Here is a 16,866-nt window from a genome sequence, read left to right as displayed (position 1 = left end):
GCGACCAGCGGTACGTCTTCGAAATAAGAATTACTTTAAAATTTAATTTAGATCTATATAAGATTAAAACTTGGGGAAAACATTTAAAAGTAATTATAATAACTCACTCATATGAACAATTCACAACATTCGTAAGAGAACGAAAGATCCGTTCATGGAAGCTATGATGGCTTAGTATGTACACCGGGGTTGTGCATAGCTAAGATTTTGCAGACTTAGAGTGAGTGATTCCGCCTCAATTCCTGTTCCTTGTTTGGTTGTGGATTTAGGGCAGAGTCACTCAGTCAACCGTCTTATTCATCTTAATTATACATAACTTGTATATGCCAGGCGATCATAGAGGTACCGAGGAGGATCATAATATAGAGTATCGACACTAGTTATCAAAACACTTGCTCTATTAGTACTCGTTCATCGCGGTATGATTTGTGGCAGTGGTAATATCAAGGAGAAAACAAAAAGCACTAGAACGTTTACACAGAGTACATTGTCGAGCACACTCGGGATACACCATCGTATAACAAACGTTTCTTTCAAATCGGCCTAACATTTGTTTCTGTAAAGAGTCCGTTGTCATCATTCGTCATGGATTGGCGTGGTCCTCACCATACTAAGTTCATATATTTCGAAATTTCATCGCCTTAACCGTCGAATCAATGAAATCCTCGTCATTTGTAACGACAACCTGACCCAGACATTTGAATCGTCTACCTCATATTCTAAACCCCGAAGTACTCTTGCGAGGAGTACCTTGCCCTCCGAAACCTTGCCACCGTATTTCTCAGCAGACCTTCCCGAACTACCACTCGTCCAGCAGACCAAGTTCAAGCACAGAGGCTAAGGACGAATACAACCCACCTATCACTATTAAGTGTATACGCGAGGGTGGTATATAATTATGATTAGGTAGATTTAGTATGTGTGTTTCCGCCCTATCTCCTGTTCCTTGTTTGGTTGTGGACCTGGGCAGAGTCGCACATCCGACCGTCTTACTAATCTTAATTATATACGACTTGTATACACGAGGTAATGATAGATGGACCAGGTATGAATCCTATCATGAGCATTAGGGCAAATTTACCCAGGTCTACGAGTGGGTATTTTGCCATTCAGAAGAGCACAACCCCAGGAGTACTACTAAGAAAACTAATTTCGGGACGAAATTCCATCTAACGGGGGGATGATGTGACAACCTGAAAATTTTTACCTTGTAAATCCAGCCAATCAACCAAAAGTCAGACTAAATTCCATAGCCTTTTAGCCTTCTTAAGGGTCATTCTAATGAACTCTAAGCCTAGTACACTCAAGGGTTGAATGTTAGGGAGTATCAACTCGAGATCAGAAGGCTGCACTCGAACCAGAGAACCAAACATTTGAGGTTCACGGCCGCAAACCTAGTTCACGGCCGTGAACTCTCTTCTGGCCATGATCTATCCCCATTAAGTATAGATTTCCCTCATTTCTTCATCATTCTTCACAATCCCAACTCAAGAACTTCCATTCTCTCTCAAGTATCATCAAGAATTACTTCCATTTCTCGTCCAAGTTGTAAGTGATTCTTCCATCTGTTCCTTGGTATCCTTCTTGATCTAGTACAACCCTATGATTTCATCCATGAATTCACCACTTTTGTCTAGATCTTCAAGATAATCATCTTTCACCAAGAACACCAAGAACACACACTTGTTCTTGGTGGCCGTGAACTCCCAAGGGATCCCAAATCGTAAGTGTTTCATCATTTATCTTGTTATACTTGAAAGACTACTAGATCCTAGCCTTGATTCTTCATAATTCATCAACATCTTCATGAGGTTGAGGTGTTCACGGCCGTGAACCCTTCATAGGGCCGTGAACCCTTCATGAATTCATACATGGCCGTGAACCACTCATCAAGTTGGGCCGTGAACTCCATTGGGCCGTGAACCATTCATCCATTTGGGCCGTGAACACTTTCCTTTGGCCGTAAACTCCCTTTGATCAATCACATGTGATTGTAACACTTCATTCAAAGTGTTTCCTAGTCCCTAAGGTTGTTTCCTTGCATGTTAGTTGTTATAAACACTAATTACATGCCTATATATGCCATTATATGTCATCTAGGACTCGTTTGTGTCTCGGGAATTCATTTGTGGAACTTCTCATCCTTACGCGAACCTTCAATTGAATCACCCACATAAAGTGAGTTCATAACCCTATAATCAATCTTTTAAATGTTTTAAATGTTTTTAAGGGGGGGGGGGAATACAAGTTGAACACAATAATAGTTGTGTAAATTTTATTTGTGATAACCATCACATTAAAGGATTTCTTATGCTTTTTTAAGTGATCAAATCATTTCAAAAGCTCTTTTAAAGTTATGTTACTTTCTTATTATAAAACTTTGTTTTTAAAGTACAATCATAACTCAGTAGGTAAATGAGTCTTTTCTACAAATCAGATACAGTTCAAGTAAACATAATAGTAAACTATAACAGGTATAGTTTAGGGGTTCAGTTCATACTATAACTAGTATAGGGAGGAACATACTATAACTAGTACAGGGAGGAACATACTACAACTAGTACAGGGAGGAACACACTACAACTAGTACAGGGAGGAACATACTATAACAAGAACAAGATAACAATAATGTGAAACCACTACTTCACGGCTTAGCAATATACTTGTTAGGTCGCGTTTTGTAACCAGAGTCTCCTGTAGGGAGAGCATGAGTTTGTATATAGATCTATATGGGTTCGACACCCCACACCTTGCTGGTAGCTACAGTGGGACTTGCAAGTCTACGGGTGACAAATATCACATCATTTTCGGCGCCATTAGGTCGTCGTGTTAAACACGTGTCATATCAGTATGGTTACAACTACATTACATTTTAACCTTAATTAACAAACTGGTTTTATGGTAGTTAGTACATTCAGTTAGAAGGGGGCCTATAATGCTAACTTTATGATTCCTCGGTAGATACATTAGGGATATATATTAATCGGGTTCGGCAGATAGTAGGATGTGTGCCTTCCGCTTCATTTCATGTTCCTTGTTTGGTTGTGGGCTTAGAGCAGATGCACCCAGTCTACTATCTATTCGATCTTAGCTATATATATATATATATATATATATATATATATATATATATATATATATATATATATATATATATATATATATATATTTCGTATACACCAAGTAATCATAAGGAGTACCAGATATGGGTCAGGTCATAGTATACAAAATTCAATAAACCGTTTTCTAGTACAAAAACATACTTTTCAGATAGAACAGTTAGTAGGCTAAACTAGAAACTTATCAATAAAGGGTTTAATCCATTTTATTAAACCAGTATAACTTAAAGGACCTTAGGTGGTTAATTCTATAATACCTTAGTTTATACATCAGTGTTATATATAATTAATATCCGATAGGTAGTTGGATGTGTGCTTTCCACTTTACTTCCTGTTCCTTGTTTGGTTGTGGGCTTAGGCCAGATTCACACAATTAACTATCTGTTCGATATTAGATTATATATAGCTAGTATAAACTAAGTGATTATAGAAGGAACTATTGTGGTTTCCATTTTTACTAAAGGAAATAAGGGGTTTTCTTAAAGAATGTTTTCATCAAATATAAAGGAACTATTACAGTTAACTCTGTGAGTACCAAATGTATACGCTAGGGTTATATACAACGAAGATCTAACAAACAATGGGATGTGTGACTTCCGCCTCATGTCCTGTTCCTTGTTTGGTTGTGGGCTTAGGGCAGATTCACACAATCGATTTTCTGTTTACTCTGGGTTTTATATAACTAGTATCCATTTAGTACTCATAGAAGGGATTGTAGAGCCATTTTTACTTATCTTTCATCATATCAGAAAATATAGAATTTTCTGGAGGAACAGGCGAACTTTTCTAAAAAGAACTTTCAACTTACTATACATCACTAAAATACTTATGAACTCACCAGCTTAAATCCTGATCTACTCCTTAAAAATAACTTGTATTCTCAGGAGACTAGTAGACAGGTACGCGCTCTGGGATTCAGAAGATGGAGCATAGTAGCTTCATGTCTTGTTTTGTTATTTACTTTTGAAGTCAATCTTTTGTGAATCACATACTTTGTAAACACTTTAATGTTAATACAATGGTTGCTTGTTACTTTAATTACTATGATGCATGTGTTGTGATACTAAACATGACGTCCTCCGCTCCCGAACGTTTCTGCCGTTCCGGTTTGGGGGTGTGACATACCATTAGACGAATCAATATGAAACACATTATTTCCTAAGTTATCTACAACCATCACAGTTTCATATACACCATTACACGGCAATGCTTCAAAATAAAATAAACCATTATAATAAGCATTGATAGAACCAATTTCATTATTAAATGAAAGTCTAAAAATATTCCTCGTCATCTCTGACGAGTAGCAACATTCATTCAAATCTAAACCTAACCCACTATTAAGCACTAAAGAATAAACTTTGATCTTGGTGACAGGCGACAATTTTCTATTCCCCATAATCAAGTTCATCTTCCCATGCTCCACATCCCTACTTCTTTTTAGCCCCTACAAATCAGAACAAATGTGAAAACCACATCCTGTATCAAGGACCCAAGAACTAGCATCTGATGAGTTATTAGATAGAATAGTATAAATACCTGCGAAGGAGGGATTTATATTCCCATCCTTGATGTCCTGAAAGTATTTCGGGTAGCTTCTCTTCCAATGCCCTTTATCATGGCAGTAGAAACACGTTGCTTCTTTAGGATCGGAGGAGGGAGTGGTAGAACCAGTTTTTGCCTTGGATCCACTTGAAGAAGATCCATCATGGGACTTTCCCTTCCAGTTCTTAGATGGAGCTTTCCTCTTTTTCCCTTTTCCATGTCTAATGGCCAGGACTGGGGCAGCAGCAGGAGTAGGAGTGGATTCGACACTTTTCCCTTTCAGTCCACTTTCGGCAGTTCTCAGCAGGCCATGAAGCTTGCTCAATGTGACTTCCTCATTGCTCATATGATAAGTCATCTTGAACTGATCATAGCAAGGAGGTAGAGAGTGTAGGACTATGTCAATAGTCAACTCTTCGTCGAAGTTCACATTCAACTTTAAGAGACGATCCACATATCTTTGCATTCTTTGCAAGTGGCTCGTGATGGACTCTCCATCCCTCATTTTGGTGGTGATAAACGAGGTGACTATCTCGTACCTCTCTTGACGTGATCGTTGATGGTACTTTTCCATAAAGTCCTTGCACATCTCGTAGGGCCAGTAGTCCTCGTAGAACCGCTGCAGATCAGGAGTCATGGTGGCTACCATAACACAGGACACCTTAGTAGCATCCTTGTGGTGAGCCTCATACTCAACTATTTCATCGAGGGTAGCTTTGGACTAATCAACCTCTTTTAACGGATTGTCGAGGACATATTCTTTGTCCTCGTAGCGCAAGGCCATTCGAATGTTGTGGATCCAATCATTGAAGTTTGAACCATCGAATGTGACCCTCGTACAAATGTTTAAGAGCGAGAATGAGTTATTGTTGGAGGAACCGAAAATGTTGTTGGAGGTAAACATCTGCAAAAGAAGAAGGACAAGTTTTAATTAGATAAGGAAATCCTTAATATGACACCCAAATGAAATAGTAAGGCTAGGACCCAACACAATAACTCACAATTTGGAAGAGGGATGCCGTAATCCAATTGCAAATTATTTGAAGGTAGGTAAATGACGATTTACCAATTCCACGACGAAAAACGAAATAAAGAATTAGGTTTTAAGTGAAATGAAATTCCTAGATTCTTTTGAGATTCATTGAACTTTTCAATGGCATGTTTATTCTCGATTATGCCCTTCAATTTTGTGACTGGGATACCGAGGATCACAAACAAGGTGTGAATAACCATGCAAATTAACTTGGCACTCTCGATGTCATTTACCACCTAATCAATGTGCTGGTTAACCACACACGCTCCATTGATCTATGATAATTCTCGAGCTACCCTTTGCCACCCTTGTTAGTCCAAGTTAGTGTGCCGGTTAACCACACACGCTCCATGAACGACTTGGCAAGGTGCAAAGTGCAATTTCATGGACTAGCATCATTTTCACATTTTTTCCTAAAGTAACTAAGATTGGGAATTTATAAAAACATTTAGTTACTTTAAAATTATCATTATACTTATTAATGAGATAATTAATGTCCTATCCTACTCGTTTCGGCTAACGACCCTCCACCAATCAAGGAAACGGTGGGTGAGAGTGGACACCCATTCAACCGCCATTTTATAGGCAGTTTCCTTATACCCCTCTTATAGACCGATTTCGTGAATGAGGCCTACTAACGGTAAGACTGACTCATCTTATACACACACACACACACACACACATATATATATATATATATATATATATATATATATATATATATATATATATATAAGTATTAATCTTTTAATATTATAATAGTATAAGGGTTGTATTTTAAACTTTTAAAATACTAGGGTTTATAGAATTTAATATTTCTAAATTAAACTTTTAATTAAATTTTAAATTCCAAAACTTTGAGGGTGAAATTTGAAAATTTTCAAAATTACTAGTTCAAATTTTAAATAATCAATTAATCTTATAATAGGACATTATCTTAAAATTTGACCATTATCTTTTAATTAGATGAGGATATCCATTATCATATCAAAAATTCGATTTTAAACAGTTAAAACAATTTTAGGTAATTATCCTTATCTAATTTGGGCATGGACTCGCCGAGTTCATCCAACTCGTCGAGTTCATCTTTGAACTCGTCGAGTTCAGCAGACAGTGAGCAAAAAAAGAAAACGATTTTTTTCAGCTTTAGGCAAATTACAATTGCATCAAATATAACAGAAAAACACGCTAAGCTCTAATACCACTGATGGGTTTACAACATTCCTATGTGCACATGCAACCCTAATTGCTTTGGATATAGGTTTTTCTCTAGTTATACATGCAAATAAGATTTCCAAAGCAATAACCCTAATTCTAGTATACATAAAAAATGAGATCCACATAATATTAGGGTTAGAAGAATAACTTTCTTGTTTACTAGTAGTAACAAGTAATTCCTAGCTTGATCTTGACCTTCAAGAGCTTAGTGCTCCAAGCGTTGCACCTCTAATGGAGTAAAAAAAACCACTTAGCAAAGGATGAAGGAGAGAGGTGATGGAGGCTCTACAAAATTTGGCTAGGGTTCTTCTTTGAATGTATAGGGCCGAAAACTGTAAGCCAAGGGTCCTTTATATAGCTAGGGCTGCTAGGGTTTCCAGGTGAAACCCTAATCAGATTGCTTAACCCTTAAGCAATCTGTGGAACCCTTCTAGAAAGCCTATGGACGAAATCTCTATGGGCTTCCCATAGATTTCATCCACTCCTTCTTTTAGGAGTCCATTAACCCAACTTGCAACTATCAATGATTTGCAATATCAGTCCCCTTACTTTTAATCAGTTCCTTTAGTCCCAAAATTAATTCAAAATTAATTTATGATTAATACTAGATAAATAATATGATTTCTCAATTAATATATTATTCTTATAATATATTAATAAATCATTTATCAACCTCTTTCTCCATAATTCATCATGTCCTGTTGCTATGGTGAAGGCAACCCAAAAGGACTGTGCTACTATCAGATCAAGTACATACCAATTATAGTTATGGGCTTAGACATCTAATCCAACACATAATCCATAAAGTTGCCAACTTTATGGATTCCATGCATGCTAATCAACATTACAAGCTATGAAATACATGGGAACTTAGATCTAGCAAGAAAGGAAAGGAAAGGCATGAGCTTGAAGTCTTACAAAGGTCCAAAAGCTCCTCAACTAGCTGATGATGAAGCCAAGATGGTAACAAATGCACCACCAATAATCTTCTTCTTCCTCAAAGGGCTTTAATGCTTCAAAATCTCTTGAATAACACCAACGATGACCAAGGACTTAAATGGGGGTTGAGATTAGGGTTTTCAGAGGTCTTGGGAGTGAAAGAGCCCGAGGAGAAGCAACCCTAATCATCTCATACCTTTAAATACCCGGAAATTAGGGTTTTGGTGCATCAGGCTCTCCTCACGTTGTCACACCCCAGCCATCGGCGGAAATACCGGGTAGTGTAACATCATTCTTCGTATCACAGTTATATAACATACATTGAACAGTACTAAGAAAATACATACCTTTATTGATAATTGAAAGTTACATAACTATTTTTCTAGAACCTATTACATAATATCCGACTATGGCATACTTCTTAATGAACAGAAAGCTAATAGTAAAACTTCTTCTGTTCGAATACATACCAGCTTTTCAAGTTCCTGAAACACACATGCATTTTAAAATACGTCAACATAAAGTTGGTGAGTCCACATGTTTTGACTCCATAAAATAATACATTTTTCCACGTTCAAAAGTATGGTTTTGAAAGTATCATTTTGACTCTCCAACATTTAGTAGGTATATCAGGTATAATAGTTTACTTATCAATTAAGTGTTATACCTAAACATTCCTTAAACCTAAGGTATAAGTAGGGGGAAACTTATACTTAACATTAATACTTGTATACGACAAAGTATAATGTTTCTAACAATTTGCTACCATGAGCCTGTAACCGCTGCTATGACATAATCCCCACGTCGTGAGTTTGGATCTTATCCCCGAAGACTTGCCATTTGCGTCCCTAGCTTCGGAAGGTGGCCATGTGACTCATCACGTCGTGAGATATCCTTGCTCACGTCGTGAGTTTGGATCTTATCCCCTCGCAGCCTCGTCACACACCTTCTAGATTCCGAGATGTGGATAAATGACTCCTCACGTCGTGAGTTCTGTGCTCACGTCGTGAGCTCAGTCAGATTAGGGTTTCTGACAGCTGAATCTTCGGAAGGTCGTAAATTTAACATACGAACTCTGTTTTTGACGTTCTTTATATGCGCACGTAGGTATTTACAAGTACTACAACTCTCTTTTAGACTCCAATAGCTAATTCTAAGTCTATTTTAAATTCCTATTATTATAGAGATTTATAGTGTTCGGTTTATCATAACTTCTTCATGCGAAGTCAGATTCAGACATTCTCTATATTTTTGGAATCGTATGGACGTATACTTTGAGTTGTATCATAAAGAAAGTTCATATTTGTATTAGAATTTATCATGAACTACATAGCACTCTTATCACATTACTAGTTCAACAAAATCACATTACATGATTGGCATAATCACATGTGATTGTCTATTGACCTATTTTGACTAGTGTTACACACGTCGTGAGCACTTCATGCTCATGTCGTGAGCCTTGAATGAGCTTGGTCAATAAGTCAACAATCATTCACCTGAACTATTCCAACTTCAAACGACCATAACTTTTTCGTTTCAACTTGGTTTTTGACGTTCTTTATATCCACGGAAAGGTGGCGAGAAGCTCTACACATCTATCAACTTATCCTCACATCAAAACCTTCCGAACGAAAATCCAAATTTATAAAGAGCTTGAACTGTCACTTTACCCATATACCCCTTGGCTTCAAGGCACAACCTAAACTCTCGGATCACCTCAATTACATTATTTGTAACCAAATGGGTCTTGATCTCTCTTTTCCAAAGGCCCTAAGCCTTATGATAACCTATCTTCAGGCCATAGTCCCGAATTAGGAAAGCGATCTGGAACAGGGCGTTACAACTCATCCCCACTTAAATTAGATTTCGTCCTCGAAATCACTCCTTACTAATACTCACATCAAACACACAACCGGAGGAACCGAAAATTCCGCGCACAAGGAAACCTTCTCAAGACCACCGAAACTCAAACCGAACTCTTATCCCGAAGAAATCAAACCTCAAACTCCCACAAAACCACTACCGCCTTTCCAAGATCTGGATTCTATAATGGTATGTCTCCCCGACATACCACCTATGCTGAAATGATACCATGCCCAAGCCTCATCGAATAACTGGCCAACCATAACGCTTACAACCCTGATTATCTTGATGCAACTTACGAAAATCAAGCCACTGACCATAACCAACTGTAAAATACTTATACTTGACAGAAGGCTTAGATAATCCTTCGAGTAGAAGTTTCATCTCTGCAACGGTTAGACTCAGACGAGAGCTGCGCAACAGGGTCAAATCATTTACTCTGAGATTATTTAATCCCGCTATGAATGACTTAGAATTACCCAAGCAATCAGTTACCCATCCGTACATGAAGTCCTAAAACACTAAAACAGCCAAGCATATCTGGGTGCTGGCCTCCCCTTCGGTCTATTTCAACCGGATACTGCCGAGCATATTTGGGTGTTGGCCTCCCCTTCGGTCTATTTCAACTGGATACTGCCGAGCATATCTGGGTGCTCGACCTACCCATTCGGTCTAACCCGACCGGATATTGCCCAAAACACTAGAGCTGTCCGAAACAGCATGTTGCCTCCTGGTTGCTTTCTAAAATCCACCAAGACCTCCCTGGTCTTAATTCGTATGCCATTCATATGAAATACCAGGTTCCATCCTGGTTGCTGAGCCCAAAAGACTCCACACAGTCGCCCCACACGACTTTCGAATGTAATCCTCATCTGTCAATAGTTTCCATCAGTTATCTTGCCACTGTGGCTCTAACGTCCTACTGATCCAACCGATCGGGTCCATACGTTGAATCCTGACGTCACCAAATCCGAGGCTAAAAGTGATTGCTACATGACCAAATGTATCCTTATATCACAGACGAACTTATATGGTCCATCGCTCCCTTGAGCCCATGACTACAATGGTGTTCCTGGTCATATCACTGGCTCAACCGGCCTAATTCATCTGTGGAGATCTGTAAAACAATTTGTGGATTTGCCACGCCCTCACTGTTGCACCAGAACTGGTGGGTGCTACGGTTCTTCCCGCGATCTAACAACATTCCCATGCTGTCTACCAACCTGGTGAATGCTACGGCTGCACCCGCAATCTTACAACACTCTAACACTATCTGCCAACCTAGTGAATGCTATGGCTACCCCCGCAGTCTTACATCACTCCCACGCTACCACATCCGCCGCCCACTGACTTATTGCTAATCTATTTATCCGAACACCATCCAGATTCTCGCACGTGCTTGACCCACTCCCAACCGAACTCAATTTATGATTGGAACCGCAACCTGAGTCCCCGAAGCCCGCCATCCAATGCCAAGAAAATGCGAACCAAATGTTGGAAAGTTTCCCGAACTCCCAACTCACACAATCCCCAATCTAGACGGCCACTTGACCGCCTTCCTCCCTGACGGGGATGAGAAACTCATCCTACTTTCACACCTGTTTCTGCTTCCTGAATACCTGATCAATTCTCCCCCACTTAGATTCGACTAAGTCTTCACGGCACATGATAATTGAAGGATTCCCAATCCTTCTTACTCTCTAATAATCAAACGGTTGACAACCTGTGCCTACCAGTGCTAGCGATCCATTACTAGTTAATCCTAAAAGGCCATACAAATCCTGAAGACTAGATGAACACTTTCTGAATCCCAACAATATTGTTAACTCCAGATGCCTTGAAATAATACCGCACTCGAATCTCGAAGTGAAATTAATCAGTGCTCAGAGCAAACTTCCGCATTAGGCCACTTCTCTTGGTGCTTCCAAAATCCCAAACTAGGCACAACGACTAAACTCACCGAACCCCGACGATGCTGGATAACCACTCTGTTGAATCCTGACCACAAACCTTCCACACAATACCTCTAAGCCGATCCCGACCTCAACCCAAAATATCAACCGAACACTTGGAACTCGCTTATACAAGATACGACCCCTTACCAACCCACTAACGATTCATGGTATGCAAATGGCATATAACACTTCTGATAAGAAAATGAAGGAAGCAACAGATAATATCCCCGTAATGTCGTCTGCTGGAGTCCTGACCTCCTCTGTCTGACATGACAAAGCCCGACTTCTTTCTTCTTGGCTCTTGTCCTACCCTCTCGTCCATCCGTGATCCTCAAAGTAGCCGGAGAAGGTGCTCACTGCTCCTCCCCTCAACATTGGACAATCGGCCTCCTTGTGGCCCACCTGATCGTAGAGGAAACATAACGGGCGTGTCCCCCTGAGGACAATCCCTGCTAACATGACCAAACCTTCCACACTTATAGCAGCCCAAACCTCTAGAACGACAAGTCCCCTCGTGCATTTTCCCTCACGTGCTGCACAGGTTCCGGCCCTGGTGACCTTTCATGCGTTGGTCAGAAATCTTGGGTCTCTTCCCGGGACCCACCAATGTCTGCACCTGATCTGACCCCCTCTTACCAATGAGCTCCAAATCTATCTCCTACTTAAGAGCTCTAGACGTCATATCATTCAGGGTCTCGCACACGGAAATACTCACGAACTACTTGATATCATCCGCAACATATCATGATTCCTCACTTTCTTCATCTACTCATCTGCTGCATTCTGTGGTACCGACAAAGCCCTCTCCCGAGACTTGGCAGTGACCTCTGCTACAGTCTCAGTAGTCTGGCGGAGACCCAAAAAATCTCGCGCCAATTGTTGCACCTCATTTTCCGGAGCAAACATCGCTAGAACCCGGTCGAAAAATCATCCCATGACACAACATCAACCGCATCATCACGCAGCTCACTACCAATCTCTTCCCACAAATCACGTGCTTGATCCTTCAACAGGCAGGAAGCATATCTGCCCTTCGCCTCCTCAGGGCATAAACTCGTCCTGAAAGCGTTAACCATATCCAATAACCACCTCCTACTGAGAATGGGGTCACTAACCCATGATAGTTTAGAGCTCCACAAACTCGGAACTCCCGAAATGTCATCGCGCACGTCCCCATCATATTCATCACCTCATAGCGAAATACGCACATCCTGTAACGCCCGGTTCCTGGTATGTATTTTAATCAGAATTATTCATTTTTTTAAGGGGACTCAACGAGTTGGAGGCCCAAACTCGTCGAGTAGGCATGGAAATTTGGACGCGGGACTTGAAGCCTACTTGACGAGTTGAAAGCCCCAACTCGACGAGTAGGGCTGCCAGAGTGAAACCCTAATTTTTAGGGTTTGCACCTAATTTAAGAACCTTATCACTTCATTGTGGCCTCCCTCATCACCTCCCTTAGTCCAGCAAAACCCTAATTCGTGATCTAGAGCCTTTTGAGTGTGTGTGAGTGAAAAGATAGTGATTCTTTGGTATTTTCTTGAAGGAGTAGAATCTTGAAGTGCTTGGTTCAAGGAGGAAGCTTTGGATCCAGAGATTTCATTGTCAAAGTAGCCTTACTGAGGTATAAAGTCTATACCTTGACTATTCATTTACTAGATCTCTTCATGGAGTAGTTTAGGGCTTTAAGGAGCATATTTCGGAACCATTCATGGATGCAAGCATGTTTTGGAGTCATGACTTCAAATCTTCAGATCCATGGCATAAAGGTGCCAACTTTATTGCCATGGGAGTCCCATGCAACTTGTGAACCCCTTTTTAGGGATTTTTGAGCTAAATAACCCATGCATGAACGTAAAGTTAGAAACTTTACGTGATATATCGACCCTAGGAAACCAGATCTATGATTTGAATGCAGTAAGTACGGCTGGAAACAACTGTATGGATTTAGACTATGAGGGACTTGACGAGTTGTTCATACAACTCGACGAGTTGGGTCGTGGTCCCCCAACCTTCTTTGTTACTGAGCAAACTCGTTGAGTCTAGAAGATGACTCAGTGAGTTGGCCACGGTTTGGGTTATGAAGGTTGAAGAACTCGATGAGTTCAAGGAGGGACTCGGCGAGTTATGGGTAAAAGGTCCCGACTATGCTACGAGGGTTAACTCGACGAGTTCATGAAAGGACTCGACGAGTAGGATCGTGATTTCAAGGTTTTATGGATTATGGAACTCGATGATTTGAGGGACCAACTCGGCGAGTTGAGTCAACCAGGATGTTGACTTTGACCAGGATGTTGACTTTGTCTTTGACCATTGACCAGAGTTGACCCTTAAAGGGGTTATGAGCATGGAAGAGTAATTAAAAGAGATTGTTATGTGTAGGAGTTTGAGAGGAGTTGAACTCAGAGCCGAGGACATTTCAGCTACTTCACGACATTGAGGTGAGTTACCATCTAGTAGAAGTGGGTATAAGGCACCAATGTCGGCCCACTAGTAAGAGTTATAGTAGAGATGATTGTCTTTGTGATAATTATCTGGTATGCCACTATCTAATAAGGTTTATGTGCTAGTATGCGATGATGTTATATGATAGTGGTAGGAGGGGTAGGTTAGACCCCAGTACCGGTCGATAGGGCCGAAGGGGTATGCCAGCACCCGGATAAGCTAGGCAGTATAAGATTTATATGTTTATGCACTAGGATGCTATGTGGTAAAAGTAGGGGTCAAATAGTCCCCGATACCGGTCAAAAGGACCGAAGGGGTAGGCCAGCACCCTGATATGCTAGGCTAGGTATCGGTCGACAGGACATAAGGGGTAGGACAGCACCCTGATATGCTAGGCTAGGTACCGGTCGACAGGACCGAAGGGGTAGGCCAGCACCCTGGTATGCTAGGCAGTTAACGGTTGAAAGAGACCGAAGGGTAGTCTAGTACCCGGATATGTTAGACAGTATGCATGTTGTATGGTATGTGGTATGATGGGGGAACTCACTAAGCTTTGTGGTTACGGTTTTCAATTTTTGTTTCAGGTCCTTCTTCTTCGAAGGGAAACGAGCCGACACGGTAGCAGCGCATCACACACATGATTTTCCGCATATGAGATTCTTGGGATTTGTACTCTGACATTATTACTATCTGATGACATGATTTTGAGACATATGATCTATGGCTTTTATGAAATAAGATAATTTGACGTTGTTTTCTATAAATTGTTTTATGAATCGTTAAATCAAAAATGAAATTTTTAGTCTTGAATTTTGGGATGTTACAAGTTGGTATCAGAGCCTTAGTTTGAGGGATTGGGCACACCTTCGGGGGTGTCTAGACTCAAATCGAGGGTTTGAAATATTTTTACAAGAAGTTAATTTTTCTAAAATGCAAAATAAAGAGTTTTGAGAAAGAACAAGGTGTGTGATGCGTACAATCGGCTAAGCTCAAGTAAGTTTTCCCCAAGATACCCATATATGATTGTTATGTTATATAATATGACTATGAGAATGCATACTAGATTAAGGCTGAGGATCTAGGAAGGATGCCTTATATGCCTGTTGTATGTGTATGAGAACTGCATGCTAGATTAGGGCTAAGAATCTAGGAAGATACCTTATGTGCCTATTATATGTGCTTACTGAATTACATGCTAGAACTGATTAGTCAAGTGATATGATGGCCTAAGTAGGATATGCATGGTTTGGGTTACTCAAATCCCGAATGTTGTTTGCTTTGTGATTTTAGGAGTTCTAGTTATCTTTAATTAACTAGTAGACGAATACGTTAAGTTACATATTATGCAGACTAAATAATTTCAAAAGGTTAGGTCTAGCCCTATTTCACAGCTCTCGTCTGAGTCTAACCATTGTAGGGTAGGACCTCTCATTCGATTAATAATCCGGTCTTAGTAATATGTAATGGTATTCACGATCTAGTTAGGGAGAGATAGTAGGAACTTCTTATGCAGCTGATGGCGGAGAGTAGGTCGGAGATTACCCCTAGGGTAAGCCTAAGATGAGATTAGCATGAAGAGCGATAGTAGTAGAAGGGACTTGGTGAAGTCAAGGCAATCCTTGAGGAAAGTACGGATAGATGTGGAAGGTAGTATGGGCCCATACTACTGAAAGCAGAGGATTCGTACTCGAGTCAAGGAGGGATGAGATAGAACCAGGGAACCTGTAGTGTGTGAGACCTCTCGAGGTTATGTATAACCCTGACGATTTTGTGTTTTATTTCAAAATGGTGGTGACACAACACGGAGCGGGAGGTTCAGGGTCTGGGTTAGGTTCAGGTTCAGGTTCAGGTTCGGGTTCCGAGCCAGTCGATGATTGTTGGGTCTAAAATTATGGTTTATACTTTGCTTTTCTAAACAACTGTATTTTTCTAAAGTGTAATATGTGTTTACGGCTGTGTTCACGGCCAGGTTGGTGTGTACGGCCGTAAACAGGTTTACGGCCGTAAACCCGTTCACGGCCGTGAACATGTCTACTATATATATGGTGAGGAGTGCATGTAAGGCAAATGGTCAAGAAGCTTAAGTGTGTGAAACTCAAGGTGTTCTAGAGAGAGAAACTAGAGAGAAGAGCAAGTGTGTGTGAACTATGTGTATGGAGCATCATTCTATTCATTGAATCCATCACAGATTCAATTATTCTTCGTCTCCTTCTTCTTCTATTGATCTGGCATCATCCGTTTGATTGGGATTCCGCACCATCAAACGGATCTGATTGATACACAAGCAGTTTGGGGACTTACAATGATGGATTGCAAGCATTCATTGCATCCGAGATTACGATAGGTATCCTTGAGGCGACCTCGGTGATTTTCGGGTCGATCAAGGAAGGGATCATTGAGCTGATGGAGGATCGACTCAGGGCGTTCAGGAGCGACATGGCATCTGGCCACTCAGGGATACACACACTCTCCTTCAAGGATTTCAGGGGATGTGGTGCGCCAGACTTCCACGAGGTGAAGGACCCCATTGTAGCCAGGAGGTAGATTGCAAACATCGAGTCTGCACAGTTGACGAGCTTCTGTCGTGAGGGGTCGAAGGTTTGGTATGCTGCGGGGTGTTTGAGAGACAGAGCTAGAGGCTGGTGGGAGGCAGTCAGTGACACATTGCGAGCCCCATCCGTTGAGGCTTTGACCTGGTCGGACTTTGTGACCAGGTTCAGGTCTGAGTTTGCGCCGACTGTGGAGA

Source organism: Lactuca virosa, chromosome 5, assembly GCF_052849685.1.
Source record: "Lactuca virosa cultivar CGN04683 chromosome 5, Lactuca_virosa_CGN04683_v6, whole genome shotgun sequence".
NCBI classification, from domain to species: domain Eukaryota; kingdom Viridiplantae; phylum Streptophyta; class Magnoliopsida; order Asterales; family Asteraceae; genus Lactuca; species Lactuca virosa.
The sequence above is the reverse complement of the archived record's forward strand: the minus strand, read 5'-3'. Positions refer to the sequence as shown.